Below are 18919 nucleotides of genomic sequence, written 5' to 3'. Positions count from 1 at the left end.
TCCTGTGGAGCCAGCCCTGTTGCAGCTGGTGTTTATATCCGAATCAGGTCACTGGCTGGCATTTACAGGCAAACCCTCTGGTTTTGTGTCCTGAAATGAGAGGAGGTGGGGAAGGGAAGGATTCAATATTCATTTATTTACAAATATTTATTGGATACCTACAGTGTGTCAGGCATTGTTGCTGATGCTAGAGATAGAGAGGTAAACAATACAAAGTCCTCCTGAGCTTATGCTAATAAGCAAGATGATGTCAGGTAGTGACGAGTGCTATGAAAACAAACAAAGTAAAGAAAGGGGAGAAAGACAGGGTGAGGTGATCAGAGAAGACCTTTCAGATGTGACATTTGGGCAGAACCTTCATTAATACCAGGGCATGGGCCATGAGTATTTGGGAGGAAGAGCATTGTCCCATGTAGTGCAAAGATCTTGAGAGGGGAATATGCCTGGCAGGACTGAGAACCCTGAGAGAGGCCAGTGTGACTGCAGCAGAGTGAGAGAGAGTGTGGTAGGAAATAAAATCGTCCTGTAAGGACTTGGAGCGGTGGTAACTTGGAGTTTCATTTAAAATATCATGGGAAGCCATGAATGATTGGGGGCAGAAGGGTGACAAGATCTGATTTGTTTTATAAAGATCATTCTGGCTGCTGCTGTAGAGATTAGATTGTAGCAAGAGAGAGGAAGCAGTGAGGGAGGTTCTATTTTTTACAGTTTTATATGCTATTAGGATGTTATTCTTAACATCTCTGGTCCTATATATGGTATTTAATGTACATGGGTTTAGGAGATTCATGTTTGTAAGCCTTGTGATTACATAATGATAATATTTGTTTGAAGAAAGGGAAAAAAATCCAGCACCAAAGTACTTTATTTTAGAAAAAGGAACTAAAATAAGATGCAGACATTTGTTAGGAAAAAGAGAGGGGCCAGCCTGGTGGTGCAGCAGGTAAGTTCGCAAATTCTGCTTCAGTGGCCCGGGGTTCACCAGTTCGGATCCCAGATGCGGACATGGGACCACTTGGCAAGCCATGCTGTGGTAGGCGTCCCACATATAAAGTAGAGGAGGATAGGCACGGATGTTAGCTCAGGGCCAGTCTTCCTCAGCAAAAAGAGGAGGATTGGCAGTGGATATTAGCTCAGGACTTATCTTCCTTAAAAAAAAAAAGAAAACAAACAAATAAAGAATAGCTAAAAGAGAAAATAATGTACACCTAACACCCCATACTGAAAGGTCAGGGAGGAAACATGTCTTAGATTAAATCAGTCAGACATTGATTTAAAAGACTTTCTGCCTAAAAAGCAAAGCAAAAGAAGCCACATTGTGGAGGAAAATCCTTCTTAAAACAAACCACATCTGGGTGGCTGTAGTCCTCAGTTCTGCTTGTTCAGGAGCTCCATTTTGTCAGTTTCCCCAAGAGTGATGCCTCAGAGGTATAGCAGGAATTCACAAGAGACTTGCTGGTAAGCCAGAATACCTATATATTAACTTATAATGAAATATAGAACTATCAAATGAATCCAGATATTCATCTCATCCAGTCAGAGTTAGAGAATTTGTTTCATGTACCATGGACATGGCCACAAATTATCTTACTTTAAAGAATTTGACGAGATTTAGGAGACACATTGATCAACAGTGAAAAGCATGCTAGAATTTGAGTCAGGCTACTTGTGCTTTATTTCTGGATCTCCAATTACTAGCTCTGTGACTTTGTGCAAATTACTTAACTTTTCTGAGTTTTAGTTTTCTCATCTGTAGAAGTGGAGGATATTAATATATTCTTATAGGGTTACTCTGAGGATTGGATGAGATATTATAAATGAAGAGTTGGCACAGTACTTGGTGTGAATTAAGTACTCAATAAATATTAGTTGAACCTGAATTCTTTAGGAAGTTGCTCTCAGAAAGCTATCTGCAAGAATATTTGAGAAATTGATTCACGCTAATTTGCCATAGGAAATAAGATGCAATGGCCACAAGATTTAATGTTGATGATCTTCTAAAAGTATTTGCCATGTAGGAGGGGTTTTTATCTTAAAAACTGAATCATCAGTGACCTTCATTGCTGGGATTAGTAGGTGCCAGTTGCATGAAATTCCAGAGTGTTTACCTAGGGTGCTCCTTGCTCTCAGGGGAAGAAGTAGATGCCAAGAGAGGTTTAACCGTAGTTGGCTACCACACTGGGTGTAGCTGGAATGTACCTCAAGCAGGCACTTCAGTCCACTCCCTGGCTGCCTTTGGGAAAGAAGGTGTTTCAAAGCTGAGCATTACTCCTGGGAATGGTTTCCTCCTGAAGACAGACCAGGAAAATTGCCGCTGAGTGACTGAATGAAGGAATGGAAGGCCATCGCTGTTCCCTCTCCTCAGAGCCCTGAAGAAAAGGCAGCCATTGAACTGTCCCCCTAGGTAATCCCATGGTCTCCATCCTCCCCTCCCGACTACTGATCTGCCTCAGTCCCCTCCCTTGAGCAGCGCCCACCTACATTGGCCCAGCTCCACCGCCTGGTGTAGCTAGAGCTTGAAGCTGGAAAGGGAGGATGGGATGAGGCCGAAACTGCCAGGGAACATAAGGGCTGTTGCTGCGACATCATCCCTGGTTGCATGCCTAAGGAAATCACTAAAGTCACTACGCTTTTGAGGTGACATCTACCTGATTTATGCCCCTCTTGTGCCTTAGCCTTTATTTGCTTACTTTTCTTTCGGTTTTTCCTGACAAGTCTAAAGGGCTCGACGTGATGTCCTCGCATTAGCAACCAAGGCTACAATACAAGCCCTGCCTTGTATGCCTCTTTAGTAAATGTCAAACTAAAGAGGAAATCTATACCAAAGAGCTTCCAGCTGCTGTTTATAGCTCCCAGAGGGTCGAGGGTAAATATTTCCACGAGTAGAGAGCGTCGTCCCAGGCTGGTGTAAGGTTTGGCATCCGCAGCCGCTTCCAAAATCCTGCAGATTGTAAAGACCAGGGTCAGCACTGAGCTTAGCTCTCCTCGCTCGAACTACAACTCCCAGGATGCCCTACGACCCGGGAGTGCGCATGCGCATCGGTGGCGGAGGGGGAACCAGCCGCACGGACAGCGCCGGCGGGTTGGGGAAGCTGCAGGCGGGTGGATCCGGCAACTCCCTGGGAGGCAAGCGCGGGCAGACGAACGGGCGCTGGGAACTGGGCGGCAGGCAGTCCCCGCGGGTCTGTGAAGGAGGTCGGTGATCCCAGCAGGCGCCAGCCAGGTAAGCCCAGCGCGGTGCTTTCCAGGAAGTCCGTCTGCGAGCGCGGGCAGGGAGTCGCACGGGCCATGGTGGCTGAGCAGGGAGAGGTTGCTGCCTTCCAGCCGCCCGGCTCCGGTCTCTCCTCTTACCGGTCCCTCCCGGGGAGCGAGGGGACGCCGGGGGCTGCCTCGGGGCGGACGGGCCCGGGTGGGGGCCGTGGGGCGCGCTGGGCGTCGCCCGCGGTGGAGGCACGCGAACCCCGAGCCGCTGATGAATCACTCGGGGGCCCGGCCTCCCCGGGTTCGGGACCGGCCCCTTCCCCTCCCGCTGGAGCCCGCGCCGGCCGCGGCCGAGGAGCTCGCCCTGCCTGCCCGCCCTGCCACCGCACCGAGGCGCAGCTCGGGGCACGATCGTCTGAAGGGTTTTCTCACCAAGTCTCCTTTAAAGACTTGTGCTTGTTGAAAGTTGGAAAGGAAAAAAAAAAACCCCAAAATCTTAGGGGCACACCCTTTTTTTTTTTTAAATCGAAGTCTAGCTTGTCTTGCATTCGCCGTTTTTATCTTTCTGTTCTGTCTTAGAATAAATTCCTGGCTGCCGTGCAGCACAGCTGGATCCGGCTGTGAAGTTTGTGTGCTGGTTTGTTTTGAGGACGTGACTGGGTCGTTTTATTTTTGCTAACAGGGGTTGGTGTGTTTCCTCTGCGAGCCTGCATTCTGATTACAAACAAATGGGAAACAGCCGCAGATTTATTTATTTATTTTTCGTGTTTAGTTAAGAATCACATTTCCAGCTTGCCCTTGGCTTCTCTTAAAACCAAAAGTCGTCTGGGAATGAACACGGCGGTGAAACTTATCCCAGGAGGTCGTTCTTGAACAGGAAATAAGCCTGTGGAGATTGAAGTTCGGCATGTGCGGTCTTCCGTGGTCTGTAACATTTTCATGCAGCTCCTGTTTCTTTTTCTGAGAATCCTTCAGATTAATTTTTCGGCAGATTAAGTTGATTAATTAATTGGCCTGTCAAAAAAATATATACGAGGCTTAGAAAAATAGTTTAGTCCAGCCTCATTTACCTTTGCTTGACTCTTCTTCCTAGTCCTTGGCACCTTTTTATCCTATCGCTTAAGAGCCTGCAATCATTTTATTGTTAGACTTAGAATCCCCTTTCTAATGCATTCCTATGAAAGGAACAAAAACGGAATTAAAATGTGAGATCCAATATATTCCAACTGTTTTAGCTTGCTTACTTTTGAACCTCTCAGATGTCTAGTTTGCTCATCTTTAAAAAGAGGTTATTGGACCAGGAGACCCTGAGATTATTCCAGCTCTAAATATCTCTGATTTTTTTTTTTTAAAGATTGTCACCTGAGCTAACAACTGTTGCCTATCTTCTTCCTCTTCTTTTTTTTTTTTCTGCTTTTTCTCCCCAAATCCCCCCCAGTACATAGTTGTATATTCTTAGTTGCAGGTCCTCCTAGTTGTGCTATGTGGGACGCCGCCTCAGCATGGCCTGATGAGCAGTGCCATGTCTGCATCCAAGATCCGAACCGGCAAAACCCTGGGCCTCCGAAGTGGAGCATGTGAACTTACCCACTAGGCCCCGGGGCCAGCCTCTAAATATCTCTGATTTTTAAAATTGACTTATTTTATTCATTCAGGAAACATTAGCCACATTTGTCATTCCTAGCCCTGTACTAGCCTGTACTAGGCATGAAGGAACAAAAATGATTTTTTGAGTGTTTGTGACCTAATGATCAGTTTCTTTTCAACATATTCTTATGACTAATTCCAAGTTTTGTGGTATACTTTCCAGGCCAGATTACCCTCTAATTAATAACTTCGCCTAAAGTGAAATACGTATAGGTCACATCCCCCAATGCAATGATCGGTTTCACTCTAATCAGATTTTTCAAGTCTCAGCTACTGGTCCATTTGAATAAAACACAGTTTCAGTACAACAGAAAGAACTTGAATGGTGTATGCCGGTGCTTCTCAAACTTCAACACACACAAATCACCCAGGGTCTCGTAGGTTTGAAGTGGGGCCCCAGAATCTGCAAGTCAGATAGGGAATGATGTCATTGCTGTGGGAGACCACACTTTAAATATCAAGGGTTGGGAGATGTTTTAAGGTGTTTATAATGACAGTTTAGAGACTGATGCTGATAGCTATGATGTTAGATGCATAGTGATTGGCTTTTTCCAACTCTCAATTTTTAAAAATAATCCTACTCACTCTAACAAAAATAATTGCCTGCGCAAGTTTTTTGTTTTCTTTTTTCTCCTCTTTCTTTCCTCTCTCTTTGCTGTTTCCTCTCAGCTTTTTTTTTTCTTGTCCTCTTCCACCCTCAGTTGTTTTCATTCATGTTTATTCAGTAATTCAACATGTGTTTTACCCCGTCCTGTACAAGACACTGTCTTAGGCTCATGGTGAATACAGACATACAAGACATGGGTTTTGTCTGGGCGCTTCGTCTCTCTGAGATAAGGCGTGCGTGCTTGTTTATAGTTCACAGCACTGCCAGAGCCATCTGAGGGAATACAAGCGTGCAGCGGGAGTTCAGAGGGAGAGGTCTCTTACATTTCTGGGGATGGGAAACAAATGAAGTCATCTTTTTTCCACTCACTGGACATCTCTGTACCCCCAGGCTATACTCTCTGTTCTGTTTGAGAATATATGACATATTTACATAGAATACAGTACAATTTTATAAATTTATTTATTTGGAACCTGGGGTGAATGAAAATCAGATCTGAGCAGTATCGTAGGAAAGGGGAGAGTTGGTGGGCATAAAAATATACCTGGATAGAAACCAACAGAGAGAGGGGAAAAGATGAAGAGGAAGGAAGACAGGAGGACCTAGGAAAACAGGAGGAGAAAAGAGCTCAGGTTTTCAGCTGTTGGTTTGATGTACACTGCTCTTGTTATTTTGGCTATGTTACCATCTTTTAAAGATCAAATTAGCTGGCAAACTGTTCTTCATCCTTTTCAGTTTCTCTTAAATTTAAATATGTATGGGCTCACTCTTGATTCAAATAGTTGAGGAGGGCATTATTCTCTAGGCTGTAATAGTGGCTAAAGCACTGTCTTCCTCCTGTCATCAGCCTACCTTGCTGACATTTGATTTACATGCCTTACTTATTCTCATTTTATCTCAGATTCTCTAAAATCACAACTATAAAATCATACCGAGAGGAAAATGGTGTAGAAAACAGAAAATTCTACTGGACCTGCAACAGTCCATTAAGTACATATTAAAATTGTGAAGAATCAAACTTGCTTTGGTATTTACGAAAAATTAAACATGAACTCATATACTCATATCTGTCTACCTATATATAGATAATCCATTAGGTTCTTTATGGTAATGAAGGACTAGAGATCTGAATACTCCAGAGTGGCAAATAATTGAAAATGTATTTGTGGCATTCTAGAATTTCATCTGAAACAAAATCATTAACCTATGTCTTGAAGCAGAGTGTTAGTTTATATATTTTTTTATCAGGGTATAATTAACATTCAATGAAATGTACATATCTTGTGTCCAGTTCAAGGAGTTCTGGCAATTTTATGTACTGTAACTTCTACCAAAACAAGGGAGAAACTATTTTTATCATCGTAGAAAGTTCTCTCATGCCCCTTTCCAGCCATTTCCCTCACCCACCCTCCTCCAATGGGAACCGCTTTGTGCCTCCATAGTTCTGACCCTGTAGATTTGTTTTGCCTTGTCTTGGACTTGATGTAAATGGAATCATACAGTGGTATGTGCTTTTTGGTGTCTGGCTTCTTTTGTGTAACAGTGTTTTTGAGATTCATCTGTGTTGTTTGCTTATATCAGTGGTTTGTCCTTTTTTATGGGTGAATAGTATTCCGTTGTATGAATATGCCCCAATTTGTTTGTCTGTTTTCGTCTCGATGGATATTTGGGTTATTTTCAAGTTTGAGCTATTAGGAATAAGGTTGTTATGAACATTCTTTTATAAGTCGCTTGTATATATGTTTTCCCTTCTCTTGATAAATACCTAGGAGTGGACTTACTGAGTCATGGGGTAGACGTATGTTTAACTTTGTCTAAAAAAACCTTCAAAACAGTTCTCCAGAGTGGTTTATATATGAGTTCCAGTTGCTCTACATTTTTAATGTTGCCAAGTCTCAGTGCTGTCAGCCTTTTTTATCCTAGCCCCACTAGAGGATGTAAAATGGTAACTCATTATGGTTTTAGTTTGCATTTTCCTGGTGAGTAAGGATGTTGAATGCTTTCTCGTGTGCTAAGTGGCTCTACTATATCTTCTTTCATGAAGTATCTCTTGAAGACTTTTGCCTGTTTTTTCATTGGGTGGTTTGTCTTTTTATTGCTGTTTCTAGAAATTCTTTAAATATTCTGAGTACACATCTTTTGTCAGATATATGTTGGCAATATTTTTTACCCAGTCTGTGGCTTTTCTGTTTGTTTTCTTAGTGATGTTGTGATGAGCAGAAATTTTTAATTTTGTGAAGTCCATTTATCAGTTTTTTATTTTATGGTGTTTTTTATGCCTATACTTAGGGTTTTCTTCTAAAAGCTTTCTTGTCGTAGGTTTCACATTTAGGTCTGTGAGCCATCTCAAATTAACTTTTTTTTATGGGAGGTAGGAGTTTAGGTTCATTTTCCCTCCATACGGATATCTAGTGGTTTCAGAAACACAGATTAAAAAAAACTTTCCTTTCTCCATTAGATTCATTGGCATCTTAATTGAAAATCAGCTGAGTTACTTTGTATTTTAGTTGTGCTTGTATTGTCAGTTTCTTAAGTACCCACACTGGATCTTCAGGAAAGAAACAAAAAACTTTCATGCACCCCTTCTAGACTGCAACTAGACTGAGACTGATCTAGGGCTGGTTACCACGTATTTCCAGATGGAGGAAAGCTAATATGAATTTGAATTTTAAGTGGCTCTTCTGTGGGTTGAGTTAATGAAGGCAACCTCGTCAATAACAGTTGTACCATGCCCATAAGCCAGGCAGCTAGTGGGGAGAAGGAAGAAGATTCAAGCCCAGAAAGATCACCCAGGCCTCTATTAGAGCAAGCTCTAGAGATCTTAATATTTTCTTGTTTAATGACTTGTTCAAAATAGGTGTAAATATATATAACCTATGAGTTTAGTTTCCATCTTCTTCTACACTACTCCAGTCCAATCCTTTATGACGCACGAATCCTGAATTAGTCTTGGAACAATTTCTAAGGAGAATGATTGGTTATTTTTTCTTCCAGATTTTATTGGCTGATAACACAATAAAATGAGAACATTATTTTTAAAAGAATGTCACCTCATCCATATTACATACTCTAATGTAACTAATTTTTCCTCATTTCCTTCCAGGCTTTGTTCATCCACATACATACCTTTATATGGTTGTAATCATAGTGTGCATGTTCTTTTCTGTTCAGACAGTGAGTGGTACCCAGTGAATGCTGTTTCCCATATGTGGGTCACCCTTGTTAGGAAAGACAAATAAGGCTGGAGACAGAGGAGAGACCACTAGGGGATCAGCAGTGGGAAATTGTGAATCTAAAGCTTGATTAAAATAGAATCAAGGGGCCAGCCCAGTGGCCGAGTGGTTAGGTTCGTGCACTCCACTTTGGCGGCCCAGGGTTCGCTGGATTGGATCCTGGGCGCAGACCTACACACCGCTCATCTAGCCATGCTGTGGCAGCATCCCACGTAGAACTAGAAGGACTTACAACTAGGATATACAGCTATGTACTGGGGCTTTGGGGAGGAAAAAAAAGAGAAGATTGACAACAGATGTTAGCTTAGGGCCAATTTTCCTCACCAAGGAAAGCATACCTTAAAAAAAAAAAAGAAATCTCAAAAAAAAAAATAGAATCAGAACAAAGTTGAGATTTTCAAAAATAGGGTTTCCCTTCTATGGAAATGCAGGACAACTTTGGTTTCGTTATTCTCTCTCTCTTTAATATATAACAGCATTTTTTTTTTTTTGAGCAAGATTAGCCCTGAGCTAACATCTGCCACCAATCCTCCTCTTTTTGCTGAGGAAGACTGGCCCTGAGCTAACATTCGTGCCCATCTTCCTCTGCTTTATATGTGGGACGCCTACCATAGCGTGGCTTGCCAAGCGGTGCCATGTCTGCACCCAGGATCCGAACTGGTGAACCTCAGGCCGCCAAAGCGGAATGTGCGAACTTAACCATCACGCCACTGGGCCGGCCCCTATAACAGCTTTATTGAAGTATAATTCACATACCATATGAGTCACCCATTTAAAGTGTACAAGTCAATGGATTTTAGTGTATTCACAGAGTTTGCAACCATCACCACAATCCATTTTAGAATATTTTCATCACACCAAAAAGAAACCCCTTACCCATTAGCAGTCACTACCCACTCTCCCCCCAAGCCCTCCCCCAGCCCTAGGCAACCATTAATCTGCTTTCTGTCTTTATGGATTTGCTTTTTCTGGACATTTCATATAAATGGAATTATACAGTAAGTAGTCTTTTGTGACTTGCTTCTTTCACCTTTATAATCTTTTTTTTTTTATTTAAAGATGTTATTTTTCCTTTTTCTCCCCAAAGCCCCCTGGTACATAGTTGTATATTTTTAGTTGTGGGTCCTTCTAGTTGTGGCATGTGGGACGCTGTCTCAGCGTGGCTTGATGAGCAGTGCCATGTCCACGCCCAGGATCCGAACCAGTGAAACCCTGGGCCGCTGCAGCGGAGCGCGCGAACGTAACCACTCGGCCACGGGGCTGGCCCCCACCTTTATAATCTTAATAGTTCATTTTGAGAGTCACTGAAATACAGGCAAGGTTCCTCCAGAGATGTGTGCACCTTCTGACCTGTAAAGATATACACTCCCTTGGGTACATGTGCTCAAACACCTCCACCCGCTCACTCAGGAAGGAACACAAACACACCAAGACAAACTTACCAGCTAAGGTGACTGATCGCAGAGATAACACTTTCCAAATAAACAGCTTCATATCCAGGTTTATCTAAGTGCTGATATCACTGCAAATGCGTACACACATCCTGAAGCATGTGTGAGAAAATAGTGAAAATATAGTGAGCTGGGAGGGACTGAGGGCTGAGTGGACAAGAGAGAGTGAGAACGTGATGGCAAGTTGAGTTTCTTTAAAGTGTATTCTCCTGGTGTTTAAAACACTTCCTAGAGCTTTTAGTTAAGTTTTTTTAACCTGTACCAATTGTCTGATATTTATATATTATTTAATATGTATATAGACTTGGTAAGATTGTTGTAGTTCCTTAACCTATTGCGTAGCAGTCCTTTTGTGCAGGATGCTATTAATCATAATTATAAGGTAAGGGACTTCCATATGGAAAATTACAACCAACAAAAATATTTTGGTTCCCTGGGTATAGTGTTGTCATTTTAATGAGGAGTCATTAAGGAATATTTCTTTGCTATGCATACCAGTGAAAAGAGAGGAGGCCCCTCAAACGTATATATTATAAGTCTGACATCTACTCAGGCAGCCTTTACCCTACGGCAAGCATGGCAAGATTTGATACACCCCAAGATTTTTTTTTCATAGTGGGCGATTATTAACCCAAGTTAGTATTCTTAAATAACTGTTTTGTTTTGTTTCCTCTTTAAAATAGCCACTGGGGTGCTGCACCTGCTTGGCAGGCGGGTGGAGTGGGTGGGTGGGGGTCGCATGAAGGGTGGGGAAGTGGTGAAGAAAGCTCAATTTGATTGGGAAATATCAACAAGTATGTGATTATTTGAAGTCAAGCCCCGCCTCCCTGTTTTTCGACTCCTCGTCCCTAAGATCTGCAGTTTCTTGAAGAAAATCACAGAACCATACACAGAAATGTGTGACAGATCGGCACTTCTCTCCTCTAGGCATCTGAGGCAGCCCCACCCCTGTTAGTCATCAGCACACCCTCTGTACCTGCCCCTCCTTTGCCAGTTTTTTTTGAGCCCCCGTTATTACTCCTCCTTGTTAAATGATCTCATGTCCTGCTCTCCACCGGAGAATAGCGCTTGTCACAGCGTTCAGCCCCTTAGCCTTCCCGCCTGCCAGAGCCTCTTTCTATTTTTTCCCACTGCCCAAACCCTAGCTCTGGCCCATCTCTCCTTTTGAGTAGGATACTGGGGAAGCCTCTTCAAAGAAATGTTGTTTGAACTGGTCCCTGAAAGATGTGAAAGGATCTGAACATGAGAAAAAGGGAGAGAGGCTCTGTCAGGTGTCCTGAGCAGTGTGATCTGAGGGCTGGAGCAGGAAAGCGTGGAGCTGCGTTTACTTCCTTGGCTGGAATCCCGGGCGCGTGAAGAGCGCTCCTTCTTCTTTCTTCCTTCCTCTCCTTTCCCTGGCTCCCTTCCCATCCCGCGCCCCGCCCCCCCCCCCGCCCCCATTTAGCATGTACTTTGATCTCTTTGCTTGGTATATACTTCTCCTCCCCCCTCTATCTAGCTAACTCTGTCCTTCTCTGACCACCCTCAGTGATCTCTGAACTTCTGCAGCACTAATTGCCAGTACCATTCTTTTGTCACTTAATTATATATTACCTTGATTTTTTTTAATAGCTTTGTCTGCGTGTCTCATTTTCCCAAATAGAGTGTATTAGTCAAGGTTCTTAGGTCTCAGGGAACACAACCCACTTACGCTAGCCTACGAGAGGGTGTGGTGGCAGGGCTGGGAGCTGCAGTGGGTGGTTATGCTAAGGCGACTGCGCTCCCTGTGATGAGTTACAGCTGGAACCCAGAGCAGGCGCTTGGAGAGCCACTGCCCTTCCTCCCCTGGCCGCAGCTTGCGAGGACTCTCTTCTGCTTCTTGCTGTGCCTCTGCTCCATTCCAGGACATTAATTTTGATTTTTTAAAATATTGTGCATTACAATATTATCTGTCTTGATTCCTGAGTTTTTTGGGCCTCCTCTTAAATCTTACACCTGAGCTAAGTGCCTCCCTCCCTCACCCTAACTCCTGCCCTGCTCCGTTTTCTCCTTTATGGACTGGCTTTCTCTGGGCGTCTGCTTTGCCCTTAGCTTCAGCTTAAATGTGACTTTGACTTGCTATGATGCTGCCTTCAGACTGGATAATATTTGATTTCTCAACTCACGTTTTCTTTCCCAGCTTTCCAAACTCCTGGAGAATAATTGGATTTGATTTATCCTGCTTGAGCTATGGGTACCCCGTGAGCAAACGTCTGCGGGGTGGGGAGGCATTGTTATGATTGCTTAGGCTGCGTACTTCACAGAGCCTGGGGTAAGGGTGATCCCAGACAAGGGGGTTTAGGCTTGGTCATTCCCAAATATGCTTACTTTGGTACCAGAGGTCAGAGGGAAATTACCATGCCATATCTTTTTTGTATCTGCATTGCTTCTAGCAGATTCACAGCTAAAAAGTAGGTGTGTCTCTTGTTTAGTATCTGTTTATTGCTATGACTCTGACCATTTGACCATTAGAATTAACTTCTGGGCATAACAGGTTAAATCAGAGCAATACTTTTAAGATTTAAAATAATTTACTAAAATTTGTTTTATCATCATTTGAAAGATCTCTAATTTTAGAGCAAATTAACAATTTTTTAAATGTTTTTGAAATTTATTTCCTAGTTCAGAGAAAATAGGGGAGTAGAATATTGATAATCAATTAAACAAAAAATGGTAATAGGTCTTTACTGCCGCCCAGTTAGGATATGGTAAAATCGGGTACTCCCATCATTGATCTCAAAGTTAACTGATTCTCCCTCCTCGTTATTTTATGATACATTTATTTAGTGTGTGCTATGTTGCAGACACTGTGTTGGGCTGATGATATAAAATTAAGTGCCTGCCCTCAAAGTGCTCACAGCCTGTGGAGAAGGTAGGTATTTACACAACGGATTATAATGCATGAGATAAGTGTTGATAGAAGTGTGGGCAGGGTGGTGACTTAACACCTCTCTTCTTCTGCTGTTTTGTGTACATCCATCTCTCACCTTTATATTCTCTTAGTCTTCATCTGTCTCACCCAATCTCTGCAGTTAATTGTCTGTATTGTATGGATCACAGTAATGTCTCATTTACCTAGCATGAACTAATGAAGTATTCCTTAAAAATGACATTTGAAGATACTAATGATAATAATGAATTTATTCATTATTGATAATGGTAATAATTCACCATAATCACTATTCATTTAATGAATTAGTATATCAGCCCAATGCGATAGGTACTATTATTCTCATTTTACAGATGAGAAAACAGAAGGACAACAGAAAGTTCACTGAAATCTTTTTTTAAAGCTATTTTAAATGTCACATGTATTATAAAGTTTTTCCTGGTCTTAAGTGCAGCCCTCCGAACTTGATTTAAGCAAGATGATTTGGAGGATGTAGAAGTTAGCTTTCATTGTGCGCATCAGGTAGTCTGTGCGACTGAACTGCCTTCAGAGCTTGTTGCAGTTTATAGGCTGTTGGGAATTGCATTCAATTGTTCTGCACTTTTGTGTTTTAGTTACCTCATAGTTTTGCCTTCTCTTTTGCCTCCAGCTGTGGCTTCTTGTTGCCAGTTACTGTCACTTCAATAATTTGCTTCTGTTAATGTGTAATGTGTAGTAACATAAAAGTGAAAACATGGTAGAAAGCGAGTATTTTATAGAAGCTGTGTGATATGTAAAAAGCATGAATTTTAGGGACAGCTTCAAAACTCAGATCTACTGTTAAGAAAGAAGTTATATATCCTTGGGCAGGCTCTTTATCCTCTCTGAACTTCAGTTTCTTCATCTTTGGAGTGAGGTAGTAATTTTTACAGAATTATATGAGATGAAATAGTAAAGTCCCTGGCATATTACAGGTAGGCAAATAAAAACTGATTCCTTTCTTTTTCTCTTCTATAATTATATTGGAATATGGCATTTCTCTTTATTAATCTGAGAAACACAAGTAAATGGGGAAAATGTGTTTCTATGATGTAAGTAAGATAATAGTTTTATTCTATCACTTAAAAATAGTAGTTTACAGTTGGTATCATAGGTGTTAATTTTAGAAATATTTTCCTGAACTCCCGTTTTGGGTACTTACACTAAGCTCTCAGCAACCACCTTCCTTCCCTGCATTAAATCAAGTCGTTTTTACTTCTCTGTGGCTCTCTCGATATCCCTTGTTTGCTATTAAAGGAAAAATGTCCTTCAGCCCTTTTTAAAGAACCTATGCCAAGGCAGACCTTATGACCCTGGGCAGTAAACCAAGCTTCTTGACCAATAGCAATGATTTCTAAGACTTCCTTTCTTTCATCAGTTCTGCTTTTTTCAACTATCACCAGTCTTAAATATTTTGTTTTTCTTTCCATCCCCACCCCCTTCCATTTCTCCTTTCCTAGAAGCTATCCCCACTAACCGTATGGTTCTCATTATTTCAGTAGATTTATATGGTTTGCTGTATGTGTATATGTATTTTTCAAAGGCTATATTTTGGTAGTTTTCATTATCATTTATAGGGAACTCTCCTATCTTAATGTCGTAAAAAATGTTAGTTTTTGTACTAGAAGTTTTATGCCTTTTGTCTTGAAACTCCAGTAAAAACCTGTGAATACTCTTTCCTTATTGGACTGTCAGATGCTTTGCCACATGCAAATACTCCAGCTCAAGTCACCAAATTACCTTTTTTTTTTTAAAAAAAGTAACAATTTTATCGAGGCATAAATTACGTACCATAAAATTCATCCATTTTAAGTGTACAATTCAATAATACCAAATGTTTTTCTATCAAAAACTCTTATACGTCTGAAATTACACAATGTTATAAACAAATATGACCTCAATAAAATAACTGGAAAAAAAACCCCAACTCTTCAGTGCTGTCTTTGGTCTGTAAGAGGATAGTCATCTTGCCCTTTTCCCTTTTTGTTCCCAAGATTGCTTGTGGTCGTTGTGTGGATGTTGCTCCTGGCTCAGGGCCCACCACATCTTTTTGGTGGGTTCTACATTCACTACCTCCCCCTTAAGACATCAAGACACATTATGCAAATTGTAGGCATGTGCCTCTGAACATTTTAACTCCTTCTTCATGTTAGTCTGAGAATTAATGTAATTGCTATCGCAAAGCTTGCTATGTCCCCAGGCCCCTGAAATTGAGGAGAGTAAAAGCAGTGGTATCCCAAGTCACAAGTCACAAATGTGCTGTTTCTCTGAGGGTCTGCATGAAATGCCTTCACCACGTAGGAATGCGGCATGGCCCACTGGGGAGCATGCATCCATATCAGTCGGGGCACTAGATGCCTGAATCAATGGCAAGTCTTGGGGCTAAATGGTGTGGTGCACCCTGAGTATCAGAGGAGAAAGGGACTAAGTAGGGCTGGAGCAGCTAGGAAAGGCTTTGGAGAGGATGGCCTTGAGCTAGTCTTTGAAGGAGGTGCAGAGTTTGGAGAGGATGGAGAAGTGAAATTTGGGGCCGGGGAAGGGAGATTGTTGAAGAGAAGTGCACACCACTGTGAGAAACAAATGAGGCAAAGAGGCGAAGGCGGACTTAGGATATTTGTGAGACCCCGAGGAAGCCAGCTTGATTAGAGAGGAGGATTCCTAGTAATTCTTAGCGAAAGTAGGAAGGGAAAGTTTTATCAAAATCACCTGAGAAACTGTCAAAATACAAACACCTGACAAATAAAACCTTCTAAGCAAAGGAATGAAATGTTGAAAGCACTGCTTCAGGAAGCATAGTCAGGTGACTATAAGCAAGATCATTAGAGCCAGAAAACAAGGCGGCTGCTCGACCCTGGGAGCGAGGGCTTGGCAAAGCAATGTTTTTACTTTCTTTATGAGGCTCCAGAAATTTCTCTAGGTACTGGAACCTTTCCTGGGAAAGGGCAGGGCCCAGAGACGCAAGGCTTTGAAGTCCTGCACAGAACTTCAGAAAAGTTAAAGTTGTTTCTCTTGATGTTTCCTTAGGGAAAAGGAAAAAAACACCCCAAAACTGGCTCTAATCCCAGTTTTAGAGTTTCAATTATATAGGGCCTTTGGTCCCAACCTGTGGAACTTTGGAGAACATGTAATTATATCTCTTTAAATGATTTTCACTATTGATCTCATAGATTGTTAGTTTTTTTAAAAATTAATGTTCTGAAATTCTTTTAATAGAATTCTTTGATGGCTGATGCTTGTTGTTTTGCTTTTCCACCAAAGCACTTTTTGCTTTACCTGGGTATGCCATGCATAATTCATAAGTCAGAGACAATATTTGTTACTGTTTTTTCATACACAGTATCAAAATGCAACAAGAGACTGAGTTCTTTAAAAATAAAGTAAATGCATATGATACAAAACTCAAAAGGGACCACTGGATATATAGTGAACAATTCAACCCTCCAGTTTATCTCTGGCTCTTGTGGATCCTTCCAGAGTTATTCCCAAGGTTGAGTGATCTTAGACTTTTACATTCGGAAGGACCTTAGGGGTCGTTTGTTAACCGTTACAGTATCTTGTGGTAACAGAGAAAAGTGGGCCAGATTGGAGAAATGGATGAGGATGAAGAATGGGGTTGGATGACCCTTAATATCACCATCTGCAACGAAAGCCTTTATGAAGGCTGTTTCCCAAAGGCCTGCCCCCTAAATTCCAAATCTGTTTTCTTTATTCTAAAGTCTTTTTGCTGATATCTTCCAGTGTTGTCCTACTCTTGAGTGTCTTGGTTTTAAAATTTAATTAAAAGAGACAATAGTTAGATACTTTAAAATTCATTTTAAAAAGAGAAAATGAAATAAAGAACAAGGCAGAAATGAATGTGCTACTTTAGTATTTTTACTGTATTAATAAAACTTCTATTTAATTTTGTGATTGAAACTTTTTTGCATTTATTCCTCTGATTTCTGATGCATTGGAAATTCATGCCTTCATAGAAATATTCTAATTTTATTATGAGAAAACAGGAAATGATCTGTAGAAATTTGCTTTCTTCCGTGACTTTACAGGAAAGCATTTATTAATATGGTCATTCCAGTTTAACTTTTTTTTTCTCTAGTACTTAACAACATTGGCCCATGTTTGACTTCATTATTTACTTTTTTTGTTGTTTAATCTATCTGTTCTGGTTTTTCAAGTCACTTTCCTGAAGTATTTTACTTTATTGTTTTTGTGCTTATCTAGAATGATTCAGCTTTCATATTTTTCCTTTCTACTCATACGTTGTTCATCTTGGCAGTGATGAGGGCAAGTTACTATTTTTTCCCAAGGTTGGGTTAATCTGGTTAAACAGCATTTCCTTAAGATCATAAACTATAGAGCTGGAAGGCACCTGAGGCCCTGAGCCCAGGGATGACGGGAACAGGCTTCACCCTTTTGCCCCTCACTTCTGATCCGCTGGTAGCGGCTGCATAAGCACTGAGGGGGAATCCTCACTCACTGGGAAAAGGCTGTTTGATTTGCAGTGTCTGTCGTGGACACGGAAGAGTCCACTGTCAGAACCAGCACCATATTTTGGCTATTCCTTGCCTAGCCCAGGACATTGAGAAGTGAAGTGACTTCCTCAAAATAACAGAGCCCTTAAGTCCATGGATCTCCTGACCTCCAGTTCAGTGCTAGCAGCTAAGTGCTAGGCTTTTTCTCCCTGAGAAGTCTGGTGTTTTTTCTGGGATTTGTTTGTTTTTCCTCCTCGAGTGATAGTTGAATTCTATTAGGTGCTTAAACTTGTCACAGTTTGCTGTATCTTTGGGAAAGGCTCAGAAGTGTCCATCAGGCGGTCTAAAGATAGAGGATTCTCCTTGTTCTAGCAAAGGAAAGGGCTTGAGTTACATAGTCCAGCTAAAATTGAGAACTTTCTTTACATTCATTTTTTAAACTGAAGCTTTTTCCATTAAATTTTAAAAACTTGCTACTATCTTATCCCCATTACAATCCAACCAGACCTACCCTCCAAAAAAGGGGGCAAAAGTAGAATCTTATTAGAAAGAATGAATTGTATTAGAAGAGAGATTGTTGATTCGAAACAAAATCTGGCCGGGAAGGATTTAAACACTAGTAGAATGAGACAGAGTAGGAAGACACCTTAAGAACTTTATTTTATTTGTGTTTTTGTTTTTAAAGATTGGCACCCGAGCTAACATCTGTTGCCAATCTTCTTTTTTTTTTTTTCCTTCTTCTCTCCAAAGCCCCGCAGTACATAGTTGTATATTCTAGTTGTAGGTCCTTCTGGCTCTGCTATGTGGGATGCCGCCTCAGCATGGCCTGATGAGTGGCGCTAGGTCCATATCCAGGATCCGAACCAGTGAAACCCTGGGCCACCAAAGTGGAGCATGCCAACTTAACCACTCGGCCACGGGACGGCCCCAAGAATTTTTTGTTTTAAACATTTATCCACTGTACTGTTTGACGTTTTGGCCAAGATCTTGCATTATTTTGCAATTACAAATACAAGTAACACTATATGCAACACAAATAGCAGTAGTACCTATACACTGCATGTATGTTAATATTTATTTTTTGATCATTGATTTGGGAAATCTTCATGTAAAAAATATTGTCTCTGACATTTTCCACATCTTTTGGGCCTATTTTGGTGGTTTAAATTAGTTCTCGTAATCCCTTAGAGCATTTTTTCCATGTTTTATCAAAACCTTACCTTTTTAAAGTTTCTAGAATGCTGAGACAGCTTTCATACAAAATATTCTGATGCCTTAAACTGTTCATCAGTGGGTCTTTAGGTATTGCTGGGAACAATCATATACATCATCTTCTAGGCACATTTTCTTGAGAATAGTTGATTTCTCCCAAGATAGTCTCCTCA

At 41.3% G+C, this 18919-nt stretch overlaps 1 protein-coding gene and 1 long non-coding RNA gene across 2 annotated transcripts in view; one reads left to right on the top strand and one right to left on the bottom strand.

Annotated features, from left to right (window-relative positions):
• Positions 1-848: 848 nt before the first annotated feature.
• LOC139042558 (uncharacterized) lies at positions 849-2942 on the bottom strand. The gene is made up of 3 exons (XR_011499406.1): positions 2823-2942; positions 2200-2288; positions 849-1148 (listed from the first exon to the last, which is right to left on the bottom strand). It is a non-coding gene; the product is annotated as an uncharacterized lncRNA (long non-coding RNA).
• An 81-nt stretch (positions 2943-3023) lies between these two features.
• TMOD3 (tropomodulin 3) overlaps positions 3024-18919 on the top strand; it is an 80699-nt gene continuing 64803 nt past the window's right edge. Inside the window, exon 1 of the mRNA XM_014850517.3 lies at positions 3024-3223. The gene's annotated coding sequence lies outside the window, so the exon portion shown is untranslated. The remainder of the gene's footprint in view (positions 3224-18919) is intronic.

This window comes from Equus asinus, chromosome 2 (assembly GCF_041296235.1).
Source record: "Equus asinus isolate D_3611 breed Donkey chromosome 2, EquAss-T2T_v2, whole genome shotgun sequence".
NCBI classification, from domain to species: domain Eukaryota; kingdom Metazoa; phylum Chordata; class Mammalia; order Perissodactyla; family Equidae; genus Equus; species Equus asinus.
Note: the sequence above shows the minus strand (reverse complement) of the source record. Positions and strands in the feature narration are given on the sequence as shown.